This window comes from Dendropsophus ebraccatus, chromosome 3 (assembly GCF_027789765.1).
Source record: "Dendropsophus ebraccatus isolate aDenEbr1 chromosome 3, aDenEbr1.pat, whole genome shotgun sequence".
NCBI lineage: Eukaryota > Metazoa > Chordata > Amphibia > Anura > Hylidae > Dendropsophus > Dendropsophus ebraccatus.
Window position 1 is genome coordinate 174,294,062 of NC_091456.1, and position 15,086 is coordinate 174,309,147.

Genomic DNA, 15,086 nt, shown 5'->3' on the forward strand with positions numbered 1-15,086 from the left:
AGAGAATAAACCAGCAGTAGGAGGCTCGGTCGGAAAACGAGCTCTCCGCGTGTCACTGGCTCTTTAAAGAAATCGCAGCTTATCCGATTTTGGGAAAGCTGGGTTGGTGATCAATTTTTCTATGGGGGTAACCATCCAACTCCTCCACATTCCGTGCTCTATGGCTGTAAATCAGGGATGGGGAACTTGGTTCTCCAGCTGTTGCAAAACTACAACTCCCATCATGCCTGGACAGCCAAAGCTAAAGCTTTGGCTGTCCAGGCATGATGGGAGTTGTAGTTTTGCAACTGCTGGAGAGCTAAGGTTCCCTATCTCTGCTGTAGATCAACTGCAAAACTACAACTCCCAGCATGCAACAGGTTGGAAGCATTGTGGGAGATTTATCAAACATGGTGTAAAGTGAGACTGGCTCAGTTGCCCCTAGCAACCAATCAGGTTCCACCTTTCATTCCTCACAGACTCTATGGAAAATGAAAGGTGGAATCTGATTGGTTGCTAGGGGCAACTGAGCCAGTTTCACTTTACACCATGTTTGATAAATCTCCCCCCATTGTTGTTAAATTACTGTAATTGCCAGTCAGGAGTCCAATAAAGCTGTGTGACATCCAAAGCGCGACCAAAAGGGGTTGTCACCCAACTTTCTGAGAGAATTACCAATGTGACTGCCATTTCAGGGGTACCATCCAACTTATCCAGACTCCTGAATGCCGTGCTGTGATGTGCAACCTGTCCAAAAACTAAGACTCCCAGAATGATAACAGTTGTGGGTTCACGATTCCCTAAGAATTATAGGTTGGATAACCCTGCTATAGCCCTAGGCAGGTGGCCATTCAGGAGCCTGGTAAAGCTGAGTGACTCTCTTATGGAAGTTCCCAGCACAGCTAGAATTGGTGATCACCCAACTTTCCCAGAAACAGATGATACACAATACAACAGAAGAGAATTGCCAATAGGATTGCCATTTCAGGGATAACCACCCAACTTCTCTGGACTCCAGAGAGCCCTGTTACGGCAATGATGTAAAACAGTGATGTGTAACCTGGTGCAAACTACATTATAGGTTGATTAACCCTGCTGTAGTCCTAGGCAGGTGGCCATTCAGGAGCCTTGTAAAGCTGGCTTCTATTTAAAAATCTAAAGTCTTCCAGTACTTATCAGCTGCAGTATGTCCTGCAGAAATTGGTTTATTCTTTCCAGTCTGACACAGTGCTCTCTGCTGCCACCTCTGTCCATGTCAGGAACTGTCCAGAGCAGAAGTAAATCCCCATAGAAAACCTCTCCTGCTCTGGACAGTTCCTGACATGGACAGAGGTGGCAGCAGAGAGCACTGTGTCAGACTGGAAAGAATAAACCACTTCATGCAGGACATACAGCAGCTGATAAGTACTGGAAGACTTGAGATTTTTTAAATAGAAGTAAATTAGAAATCTGTATAACTTTCTGATACCAGTTGATTTAAAAGATTGCCGGAGAACCCCTTTAACCCCTTTTGTGAGCAGCAGTTCTGGTTCTCGTCCTGATACATTCCACTTTGGTGACAATAGAAAATGACTCACCGTATAAATAAACGGCGCAGTTAAGGATTTGCGCGGTATTTAGCGCATTACTAAATAAAGCTGCCTTCAGGGGGGCTCCGACTTATGACCTTCATCACTCTACCGTCACATTAGATACACATCACATCACTAACACATATACACATACATCACTCATCCCCCCCCCTTTACTTCACACGGCCTGCCTTTTGCCTGCATGCATCATTGCCTACTCCCCGCACATGTAGCAGAGCTGGATTTGCTATTTAACTCTTTGGGGGGGTGCATCCCCATAAGCTAAGATAATGCAACCAACCTACAGTCCTGTGAACATCAAATAGGATGCGTGACACTCGGCCCTTATACACGTGACACATTCAGCTCTGCTATATATGTGTTGTGACACAGCTAGAACACCATAACATTAGACAGATATCTGCGAGTCTGAAGATTTAGCAGACTTTGGTTTGTTATTTGGCACCATCATTTTATCACCAAGGGTTGTTTACATAGGACTGCTGGTAAAGCTTACTACTTAGTTATCAGAATGCTCCAGAAACACAGCTAAACAAACTGAGATCTGCTACATCTGCATTGGCGGCTTAAAGGGGGTTGGAGGGTATTAGAAAAACATGAATATGTGTACATTGTGTCTGTGGAATTGCAGCTATGCCCTAGTAATATCAACTGCAATACCTGACACAACCTGTGGACACATGTGGCGCTGTTTTTTTTTTTGTTTTTTTTTTACTAATACCATCCAGCCTTGTTTTTCTAATCATGCACTTCAAGAATAGGTGGCGGTTCATATCCAAAGGAAGAGTAATTTTACCTTTGGTTCAGGCTAGATGGTGATCTAGGACAAGGGTCATGTGACCAAAAATGTCACACTTTATGGATCACGTAGCATCACAGTTACGTAAATAGAGTTATGATGTGACCCAACAGTGACCTTGACCTGGCAATCCCAAGGACTTTATCCACATGTTGGGTTTGAAACCACTTGTGGGTATCAAAGCAACCCCAGTCATCGACCCAGGGTGTGATGCAGCACAATCCACATGACGGCCATCTAATAAAAACGGCCGTCATTTTCACGGTGTGTGAACATAGCCTATAAGAACTCCGACTCCATATGAGGAGGTCCTGACAGATGTGATCAAATGTGATCGCTGGCAACTCTGTAGGCAACTGCTCCTTTCTGCTGTAGTGGCCACTACAGGTAAAATGTGGTATTACATGACACAAATTCAAATGATTCCTCCAGATCCAGAGACACCCTTTGCTGTCATACTCTGAGCAAGGACAACCCCTTTAAGGGTGTAACCTGCAAGGAGCCCCCCTACTCTGTAGTAATCTGAATGATGCCATTATAGGAAATATATAGTATTTATATGCCTTACAAATTGCCTCCTTCTGGAAAATGTTACCTCTCTCTTCCCGCTTGTGGAGGTCTGTTCCACACTATCAACACCTTCCAACATTAAATAACATCTTCTTTAGGTCCTTACTTTTTTTCAGAATTTTTTTTTTTCTTTAAGACCGTGTTTGCTTTTAGTGGCCACTTGCCGAGAACTTTTCCACATATAATACGTACATCTCGTCCAAGTCCAATGAAGTCATGGAATATCCTGTCCTGCGGAACGTAGTGTCATAGTTAATGAAGTAAATTAACCAGAGCTCTGCCTGCAAAAAAAAAAAAAATAATTAAAAAAATGTCAAACGGTACTTTTTTTAACTTTTTTTTTTTTTTAAGATAAAAAGCCATAAAGCTGTTGATTAAGGAATCATTTTATTTCATGAACATATAGCCATGATCATTGCTTTCAAAAACCAGCAATTTCCCAAGATGATTCATTTTATTCCGAGGCTAAAGTAAGCATTCAGCCCGGTTTCCAAGTTTTTATTTAAAGAAAAAAAAAATAATTTTTTTTTTTTAAAATTGCTCACTTCCTCCTTGTATTTAATGACTCCTTTACTTAAGGTAAAAAAAAAAAAGACTAGTGACTTAAAGCTAATGAAGAATTGTTGTCTCTGGGTGAGCACCCCCTCCTTCCCGTCTCCCCTGATTTTTTGTTTCCCCTGTAGCCTTGATCGGAAACAGCTGGCTTTTGTTTAAAAAGCTGTTTTGTGAAAACGTCTAAATCTCGAGAAGCAGAGCTGAGATCATCAGTAAAGCAGGTGCTCAGGAACAGGCTGGAATGCACACTCTTCACAGCTTAATGGGAAACTTTCACAGAGTAACCTATATGCGGCATACGATATGGCTGTATTCACGTTGATCTGATGTAGCAGAGCTGAATTCGTTATTTTTTTTGTTAAACTTTTTGGGACTTTGGTTACTCTCTAAGTTAAATTTTACGTAAAGGCGCATTTTTTTGCTCCTGTAATACAGTCAAGTGTTCCGGGAGGAGTGTGATTTTAATAGCCCAGACTCCCAACAACATATTTCCTTGTGTCTGTAAATCATAGGCCTTAGAAGTGTCAGTAAACCCACCTTAGGCCCGGACACTCAGCTGCAAAAATAAAACTGCAACCCACTCTTGTGAAGATGGTTAAACTTGTAATTTCAGTCCAATGAAAGAGAGTAACAAATTCAGACTCAAGATCAGACACCGCCCCTCCCCCGCACATTAATATCAGACCTATATATTTAAGGGGTTGGCCACTTTATAGTAAAATTGCTCAGTGTACAGTATTAGTAAGTGTACTCACTGTATATACGGACAGCAGCTTCCTGTGTACCTCATAGAGCTAAAATCAGTCTCCTCTTCTCCAGGCTGGGCTGTCCTACTCTGTGGTGAGTCTGTCCATAATATGGCCGACACGGAGGAGCATGTGACCATGCCCCGCCCCCCAATGTCCGCCATGAGCCTGTATATGCCTACAGAGGACATTGAGGGGCGGGGCACGGTCACATGCTCCTCCATGTCAGCCATATTATAGACAGACACACCACAGAGCAGGGCAGCACAGTCTGGAGGAGGGGAGGGGTCTGAATTTAGCTCTATGGGGTACACAGGGAGCTGTTGTCACTAAGTAATGTGACTACACTTACTTATACTACACACAAGACAATTTTACTATAAAGTGACCACTCCCTTTAATCTCAGACCCTCCCATATTAATATTAGACCTCACAGCAGACCTCTTTAGTAATATTTGACCCCAGATCAATTTGACCCAATATTTAATATCAGACCCCAGATCAGACTCCTTATAGCAGGGTTAAGGAACCTTGGCTCTACAGCTGTTGCTAAACTACAACTTACATCATGCATGGACAGCCTAAGCTAAAGATTTAGCTTTGGCTGCCCAGGCATGATGGGAGTTGTAGTTTTGTATCTGGGGGGCCGAGGTTCCCTACTCCTGCTTTATAGTAAAATCCTATCCCAGACTCACTATATTAATATCAGACCTCACAGTAGACCTCTATATAAATATTAAACCCCAGACCAGACTACCTATATTAATAGCAGACCTCAGAGCAAACCTCAATATTATCTGACCCCAGACCAGACCCTTTAATATCAGACCTCGTAGAAGACCTCCATATGAATATCAGAACCCAGATTAGTCCCCCTATATATTAGACCCCAGATCAGACCCCCTCTAGTAATGTCAGAGGTCTTCTGTGGGGTCTGATCTGGGGTCTAATATTAATAGACACCAGACCCCCTTTTTTAAATATTGGACCTCACAGAATACCTCAATATTGATATCAGACTCCAGACCATACCCTCTGTATTAATATCAGACCTCACAATAGACTTCCATATTAATATCAGTTTTAAAGAGGTACTCCCGGGAGTCTCTTTCCCCTAACTGTATAGTGCAGCAGTGCTAGAACATAGTAGGTGGGGGGGGGGGCAGCAGAAATACATGGAATTAAAAAAGAATTAATTAAATTATATTGCAAAGTAATATAGCTTTATTAAAGTAATCTATTTTATAAATTTTTTTTCACACTCCAGGTCAAACCACTAAATTAGTTTCAAGCCTAAGATTTGATCCCCTAAATATATTCAGATTCCATTAACTTATATTTTGCCCCAGACCAGACCCCTAAATCTAAGATCACATATCAGATGCCTTTAAAAATATGAAATTTATTAAATTAAATATATTCAGAACAATTATAATTATCAGGCCCCTTAAAACCATTACCCCCCCCCCCCCCCCACATCACCACCACCACATCACCACCACCACATTTATTAACATCAGACCCTGAAGTTATTTCAGACCCCAGACCCCATAACACACCTCTAGATATATTCAGGCCCCTTTATTAAGAATCAGACCAATAAATAGACACCAGACCAGACACCTAAATGTATACAGATCTTCCCCTTTATTAAGTTATCCAGCGAAAATATTTTTCTTTCAAATCAACTGGTTTCAGAAAGTTATATAGATTTGTAATTTACTTATATTTAAAAATCTCAAGTCTTCCCATACTTATGAGCTGCTGTATGTCCTGCAGGAAAAGGTGTTTTCTTTCCAGTCTGACACAGTGCTCTCTGCTGCCACCTCTGTCCATGTTAGGAACTGTCTAGAGCAGCAGTAAACCCCCATAGAAAAGCTCTCCTGCTCTGGACAATTCCTGACAGAGGTGGCAGCAGAGAGGACTGTGTCAGACTGAAAAGACCATTTCCAGCAGCAGAAACTAGTTGATTTGAAAGAAAACGATTTTTGCTGTAGTACCCCTTTAATAGACTCCAGAGCTAGATACCCCTCTCTATGTCAGGACTATGTCTATGTCTAGGTCAGGACTATCATTATCCACTACTACTAACGTCAGATTAGCTGTCAGCACTTTTCTTTCACCCTCCTCTGCTTAATTCATACAGCAGCTGAGATCTGGGCTGCTGTATGTAGGGATCTCACACTATACCCCATAAATGCCCCTTCCCATATATATATATATATATATATATATATATATATATATATATATAGAATATGGCCGCCTCTATCAGAGTAAGCTATAGCTTGTGTCTGAATGGGAAAAAATTCATCCCCGGATTCAATAGGAAGGAGCGGACCTCAGGGAGGAAACGCAGGCAACAACTTAGAGGTTTATGTGTTGTTTCTTCCTTATGGAGCTGACAATTACTGGCAGCTTCTAACCATGTGGGAATGGAGAGAAAAAAATAATTTTTGCTGCCCTGGAAGAAAAATCTGCAATGGAAGCCGGCCCTTCATATCACATCAGCCGCAGCCGCTGCCAAAGAAAACTTCCTCTGCAGAAGCCTCCTGTGAGCTTCACATCCAGTTATGTAGAAATCGTGGATTAGCGGAGATCACTTCCATTAAAGGAGGGAAACATGGACTGGACCGGGACATAACCACTTTGTATTCTGCAGCACTCACGGAGGACCACAAGTCTCAGCATACCAACTATCTGATCACAGGGGTCCAACTGCTGCAGTCCCCAGGACTTAAAGTGTCACTGTTGTATTATTATTTATTTATTTTTTTTATTTTTTTTCAGAAATCAATAGTCCAGGCGATTTTGAGAAACTTTGTAATTGGGTTTATTAGCCAAATATGCCATTATCTGCATTCAAAAAGACTTTCCCCAGGTCCCCCCCCCCCCCCCCCCCCCCCTGCTCCTCTTATTCACTGCTCATTATTAGGAAATCTCGACTCTTTTCCATCAGTCGAGCCCTGTGTAACCTATGGAGAGGGGAGGGGGGAGGAGGGAGAGCAAAGAGAGGCAGAGAGGTCAGTGCTGACTTTAGAGGAGATAGCCCGGTGATGTAGCTGTAAATTAACATTTTGTTGTCCTGTTTTGGTGCCTCATCTCCCTCCACCCCTCCCCTCTCCATAGAGAACCATGAAGACAGGGGGGGGGGAGCTTCAAACTGCTTTTTCATGATAAAAATGCATTTTTCAGCTAATAAACCCAATTACAAAGTTTCTTAAAATCGCCTGTACTATTGATTTCCGCCCAAAAAAATTAAACGACAGTGACACTTTAAGTACAGGCACCTGAGTCTCCTATTAAAATGAATTGGTGGGTTGTTGCTCCATTGATTCTCTATGGGACCTCCTGAATACAGCATTCTCCCATAGAGAATGAATGGAGTTGCAACACACATGCACGACCAGCAACTTCATTCAGCCTCTGGTCCCCAATCTCAAAATTACAAGGGGTCTCTAGCAGTCTGACCCTATGATCAGATGGTTATCCCCTATACACAGGATAAGAGATAATTTTTTTTCCAGCCGGGAAAATTCCTTTATCTGACGTATACAGTTTACAGAGTATATAGGGGGGTGTTTTGCTATTGCAAAATTATGGTGGTAAAATCTAAGCTAATTTGATTCTATTAGAATTAATTCACTCATCTCTATAACACAATAAAATGAGTAATTTTAAGCCCTTTACATGTTCCTCAGGGGCATGGCTATAGGACTTAGTGGTGGCAGTGGTGCCTTAGGCGCTTTAAAGGCTTCTCTACCCCATAAGAGTATACCAGTGACATAAGTGGCACTTGCTAGCTTATACCTCCATTCAAATTCTGCATTGGGGTCCAGAAGCTTCCAATCGACACTGTGTAGGGACAGGCCATACTGATGTGGTTAGTGGCCACACCCATTTGTCAAATTTCATACATTTCCAAAAGCAATAACAGAAGAACAGCACAATTCAATGAAAAGATTCTGTAGAACTGCCAGGAGACATAAGTACACAACTACAAAAAACCCTGTCAGCTGACCTCTCCTGTACACAGGGCATTCTGGGATGTGTAGTTCTACAGAATGAAATCAGAAGCTGTATTCCTCTGCTGGACTTCAGAACCGTTACCCACTTGGCCCGTCCTCTGCTTTCCTCTGTGTGTTTCTATCGCTGCTGTTGCCACTTTATGAGAATTTTGTGGGTTTTTCTTGTTTTTCTTTCTTTTAATGAATGTGTTGCTTCTTTTTTTTCTCTCTCTCTCTCTCCAGATTTAATGCCACTTCTAATGTCATTTTTTTTATTAAATCTCTTCTTTTTTTTCTCGCTTTTGATCTTATTTATAGCAAAGCCACTTGACATATGGAAGCTATTATTATATAGGATGGAGATGAAAGGCTTCACTGCATAGGGAATAATTTAGACCAACAATACGCCCGGCTGAACCCGGCCTGTTTATCCTGTTGGAACATAGTTGCTTTTTTTTTCTTTTTAAATAATATATTGCACAACGCACACTTTTATCTGGATATTTAAATAAAATAGTGTGGATGATTGTAACCCTAGAGAGATGCAGCAGAACTTATGTTACCATTTAACTCAATGGGGCTACCTTCTTCTGTAGACACTGTATAGGGGCAGGGATTAGTTAACAAGGGGCGGGGAAGCATATTCCAAGACTCTATTGCAGAGCATGCTCCTCCCAGTCAAAGCAACCTAAGCCCTGCCCCTTTCTGAAGGGGGTGTGGCTTATCCAAAATCTAACAAGGAAGGACATGGATGCATTTTTAAGGGTTTTTCATTTTTCTTTTGGCTTATATGATTGTGGTATGACAGAATACAGGGTCGGGGTTGAATATTTTCATAGGGGATTTCAATATTTATGTTTTCTCTATTGTCCCTTTAAATTATTCAATTGAAAATACACAAAGCAGTCTTGTAACATATTCAGCTCTGCATCATTTTATATTCTGAAATCTACTACCTCTAACGCAGGTTTTCTATAGTACATATGATGCTTTAGTACATCGGACCTATTCAGCTTTGCTACAGAACACCTGACATACTCAGCTCTGCTGCACCGCGGTATGAAGTGCACATTCATTAGAAATAAGATTAATCTCCAGTCTCTTTAGTAGATAAACTGATGCCCAGCCCTATTGACATAGAGAAGGGGGATCAATTATCAGTTGTGGGGGCTTCTTTTAGGACTGAGACATAGACAAAGCAGCGAGATTGGGACCTGATGAGAGAATTGTCCTTTGTATTGTGTGACGTCTTTTGTGTCTGTAGTAAGAGCCCATCTGTGCGCTACATGCAGGATCTGTATGACCGTAACCCATGGATTGTAAGGAGCCCCTTCACATCTAAACATTGAAGAAAATTACTTTCCCTCCCGCCTATACAAGGAGAGATATTGGGAAGATAATTGAAAGGGAAATCTCGAACTCTTCATCCGCTGTGCAATTGTTATTTCATAGGGAGAGTGGAAATATACATAGTAAGAGGGGAAGCCGGATACAGGGAATATATAGTACTGAGGAATGGGGGGGGGGGGGGAGGGAAACCTATAGATGTCTCTAATCCTGAGTGTGGGGGTCATATCCCAAACTAACAGCATGATAGATAGATAGATAGATAGATAGATAGATAGATAGATAACCAGTATCTAAATGTATGGGACAATATGTAACCAGTATCTGCATGTTTGGGACAGTATATAACCAGTACCTGTATGTATAGGACAGTATATAACCAGTACCTTTATGTATGGGACAGTATATAACCAGTACTTGTATGTATGGGGCGGTATATAACCAGTACCTGTATGTAAGGGACAGTATATAACCAGTACCTGTATGTATGGGGCGGCATATAACCAGTACCTGTATGTATGGGGCAGTATATAACCAGTACCTGTATGTATGGGACAGTATATAACCAGTACCTATATGTATGGGGCAGTATATAACCAGTACCTGTATGTATGGGACAGTATATAACCAGTACCTGTATGTATGGGACAGTATATAACCAGTACTTGTATGTATGGGGCGGTATATAACCAGTACCTGTATGTAAGGGACAGTATATAACCAGTACCTGTATGTATGGGGCGGCATATAACCAGTACCTGTATGTATGGGGCAGTATATAACCAGTACCTGTATGTATGGGACAGTATATAACCAGTACTTGTATGTATGGGGCGGTATATAACCAGTACCTGTATGTAAGGGACAGTATATAACCAGTACCTGTATGTATGGGGCGGCATATAACCAGTACCTGTATGTATGGGGCAGTATATAACCAGTACCTGTATGTATGGGACAGTATATAACCAGTACCTGTATGTATGGGACAGTATATAACCAGTGCCTGTATGTATGGGACGGTATATAACCAGTACCTGTATGTATGGGACAGTATATAACCAGTACCTGTATGTATGGGGTGGCATATAACCAGTACCTGTATGCAGGGGTGATTCTAGCCTCTCAGCTGCCCGAGGCGAACTATAGAATGACGCCCCCCCCCCCCCCCCCCCCCCCGTCAATCCGCCCACATTATAATCCACTACTGCCCCCCCCCCCCCCCCCCCCCCCACTGCTGTCCCCAATAAACATAATGTTTGGTCCCTTTCTGCACAGAGGATGTCAGGAGAGGAGGGGGCTGACTTTATAGGAGAGGTCCCAGCAGCACAGAGGATGTCAGGAGAGGAGGGGGCTAATCCTATAGGAGAGGTCCCAGCAGCACAGAGGATGTCAGGAGAGGAGGGGGCTAATCCTATAGGAGAGGTCCCAGCAGCACAGAGGATGTCAGGAGATGAGGGTGCTAATCCTATAGGAGAGGTCCCAGCAGCACAGAGGATGTCAGGAGAGGAGGGTGCTAATCCTATAGGAGAAGTCCCAGCAGCACAGAGGATGTCAGGAGAGGAGGGTGCTGATCTTTTAGGAGAGGTCACAGCAGCACAGAGGATGTCAGGAGAGGAGGGTGCTGATCTTTTAGGAGATGGTCCCCCTCTTCCCCCCTCATAGATGGCCCCCCTCTTCCCCCCCTTATAGATGGTCCCCCCCCCCTTATAGATGGTCCCCCTCTCCCCCCTCCCTTATAGATGGTCCCCCTCTTTCCCCCCCTTATAGATGGTCCCCCTCTTCCCTCTCTCCCCCCCTTATAGATGGTCCCCCTCTCCCCCCCCCCTTATAGATGGTCCCCCTCTCCCCCCCCCCCTTATAGATGGTCCCCTCTCCCTTATAGATGGTCCCCCTCTCCCCCTCCCTTATAGATGGTCCCCTCTCCCTTATAGATGGTCCCCCTCCCCCCCTTATACATGGTCCCCCTCTCCCCCCTCCCTTATAGATGCCCCCTTATAGATGGTCCCCCTCTTTCCCCCTCCCTTATAGATGGTCCCCCTCTTCCCCCCTTATAGATGGTCCCCCTCTCCCCCTCCCTTATAGATGGTCCCCTCTCCCTTATAGATGGTCCCCCTCCCCCCCTTATACATGGTCCCCCTCTCCCCCCTCCCTTATAGATGCCCCCCCTCTTTCCCCCTCCCTTATAGATGGTCCCCCTCTTCCCCCCCCTTATAGATGGTCCCCTCTCCCTTATAGATGGTCCCCCTCCCCCCCTTATACATGGTCCCCCTCTCCCCCCTCCCTTATAGATGCCCCCCCTCTTTCCCCCTCCCTTATAGATGGTCCCCCCCCCCCCCCCCCCCTTATAGACAGTCCCCCTCCCGCCCCCCCTTATAGATGGTCCCCCTTTTTCCCCCCTCCCTTATAGATGGCCCCCCCTTATAGATGGTCCCCCTCTTCCCTCTCCCCCCCTTATAGATGGTCCCCCTCTTTCCCCTCTCCCTTATAGATGGTCCCCTTCCCCCCCCTATAGATGGTCCCCCTCTTCCCTCTCCCCCTCCCTTATAGATGGTCCCCCCTTATAGATGGTCCCCCTCTTCCCCCCCCTACCTTATAGATCGTCCCCCTCTTTCCCCCCTCCCTTATAGATGGTCCCCTTCCCCCCCTACCTTATAGATGGTCCCCCTCTCCCCCCCCCTCTCCCCCCCCCCCCCCTGCACAGCAGATAAAACAAAAACAAAAAACAGCACACAACTCACCTGCCCTCCGTTCCCCCGTCGAGCCTCTCTGGTCTGGTCCCGGCTGATGTGCGGCTGCCCGGGGTGTCCCGTCCTGTCCCCGGCAGCGCGCGCATCAGAGAGCTCCCCGTGTGCCTGTGGCTGTGACTTCCGGCGCACGGGGAGCTCTCTGATGCGCGCGCTGCCGGAGACAGGATGGGACACCCCGGGCAGCCGCACATCAGCCGGGGGACTAAGGCTGCATTCCCACGTTCCGTGATCCTGACGGATCACGGACGTGGAATGCATTTACCGGAGTCCCCCCGCGCCCGGACAGCATCTGTAATGAGATGCTGTGAGCGGGGGAGACTGTATTCATAAGCGCCGCGCTGTAGTAACAGCACCGCGCGGCTGATTTATTACAGCGCGGCACTTATGAATACAGTCTCCCCGCTCACAGCATCTCATTACAGATGCTGTCCGGGCGCGGGGGGACTCCGGTACATGGTACAATCAGTGGCGGATTATAATGTGGGCGGCCGCCCGAACCGCTCATATTATAATCTGCCACTGAATGCCGCCCCTGCCTGTATGTATGGGACAGTATATAACCAGTACCTGTATGTACGGGACAGTATATAACCAGTACCTGTATGTATGGGACAGTATATAACCAGTACCTGTATGTATGGGACAGTATATAACCAGTACCTGTATGTATGGGACAGTATATAACCAGTACTTGTATGTATGGGGCGGCATATAACCAGTACCTGTATGTAAGGGACAGTATATAACCAGTACCTGTATATATGGGGCGGCATATAACCAGTACCTGTATGTATGGGGCGGCATATAACCAGTACCTGTATGTAAGGGACAGTATATAACCAGTACCTGTATGTATGGGGCGGCATATAACCAGTACCTGTATGTATGGGGCGGCATATAACCAGTACCTGTATGTATGGGACAGTATATAACCAGTACCTGTATATATGGGACAGTATATAACCAGTACCTGTATGTAAGGGACAGTATATAACCAGTACCTGTATGTAAGGGACAGTATATAACCAGTACCTGTATGTATGGGGCGGCATATAACCAGTACCTGTATGTATGGGGCGGCATATAACCAGTACCTGTATGTATGGGACAGTATATAACCAGTACCTGTATATATGGGACAGTATATAACCAGTACCTGTATGTAAGGGACAGTATATAACCAGTACCTGTATGTAAGGGACAGTATATAACCAGTACCTATATGTATGGGGCGGCATATAACCAGTACCTGTATGTATGGGGCGGCATATAACCAGTACCTGTATGTATGGGACAGTATATAACCAGTACCTGTATATATGGGACAGTATATAACCAGTACCTGTATGTAAGGGACAGTATATAACCAGTACCTGTATGTAAGGGACAGTATATAACCAGTACCTGTATATATGGGGCGGCATATAACCAGTACCTGTATGTATGGGGCGGCATATAACCAGTACCTGTATGTAAGGGACAGTATATAACCAGTACCTGTATGTATGGGGCGGCATATAACCAGTACCTGTATGTATGGGGCAGTATATAACCAGTACCTGTATGTATGGGGCAGTATATAACCAGTACCTGTATGTCCCTGGTACATATTACCCGGATCCCTCAGTGTATTGTCACTTATCCGACAGATAGAGTAGTATGGAGTAAGGAGTAGCCCTGGAGATAAGGGGATGGAAGTTCTGTGCTGTCTCTCGGCCTCCTCCTCCTCCGCGGCTCAGACCTTGACTCCTGCTCTCCCTCTTTCTGCTTCATTGCTACAATTTCCACTACAAACAAAAATCTATTCCCAGTTAATTAAAAGCAAAAACTTCTTTCCTGGCAGATTTTATCTCTCCAGGTGTTCGGGCACAAAAATAAAAAAAAAATAACAATCTCGTCTATTGCGATTAATTGTTTGCAGACCCTACAGAAGAAACTTTGTAAGTTCTTCGCCTTCGCCTCTACCTGCCGCATTAACGATAAGTAGATTACATTGTAACACACACTTCAATTAGGCCGCTAATTAATAACGCAGCTTAAGGCGGACATTTGGAGCCGGTGCGTTAGGCCCTTTTTTTTTGTATAGTTTTTGAATTTTTTTTTCTTTTCCTACCACAGATGGGGGATTAGGATAGAACAAGCTTGGCAGCTGGATACAAAACAAATAATCTTAGAAATCAGTGTGATATAAATCCGAACAACGGGAAAAATACTAATTAAGCTTTTTTTTTCTTTTATACCTCAGCCCGTGTCCGTAAGACGAATGCGTCCACAATGTTTTTTCTGGGAGCAGATTTCCCAAAATTTTATTGCTATTTTCTTACAATTCAGGAATATTTGATGTCAAGTAGAAGGGGGGTGCTCTCACTTAACATTTTTTTTTCTTGTTTTTTTCTTTTTTTTTTGTGACGGGTCACTTTAAAAGAGGATTATGGTAAAAAAAAAAACATGGCTGTCCTGAATTTTTATTTTTTTTTGCTTCCCCCTGAAATGAAAGCTGAATGCCAAATGGAAAATCCTGCAGGATTTCTGATAGCAATGGGGGAATTGAGAAGCCCACAATTAAGCATATGGGCATTAAGATAATTGTCAGATCTGTTGGCGGACATGATAGAAGACAGATTGGTACGAATCAGTGCGCTCTACTGCAGCACCCAGGGAGACAATTTGACGTTTTACCTGCCTGAGTTACTCTTCCATATTTGTCACTAAGGGTACAAACACACACAGCAAATACGCA

General features: G+C 44.2%; 1 protein-coding gene across 6 annotated transcripts in view; it reads left to right on the forward strand.

Moving 5' to 3' along the window:
* The window catches only part of TCF4 (transcription factor 4), a 327,929-nt gene that overhangs the window by 300,661 nt on the left and 12,182 nt on the right, over positions 1-15,086 (forward strand). The window lies entirely within an intron of this gene.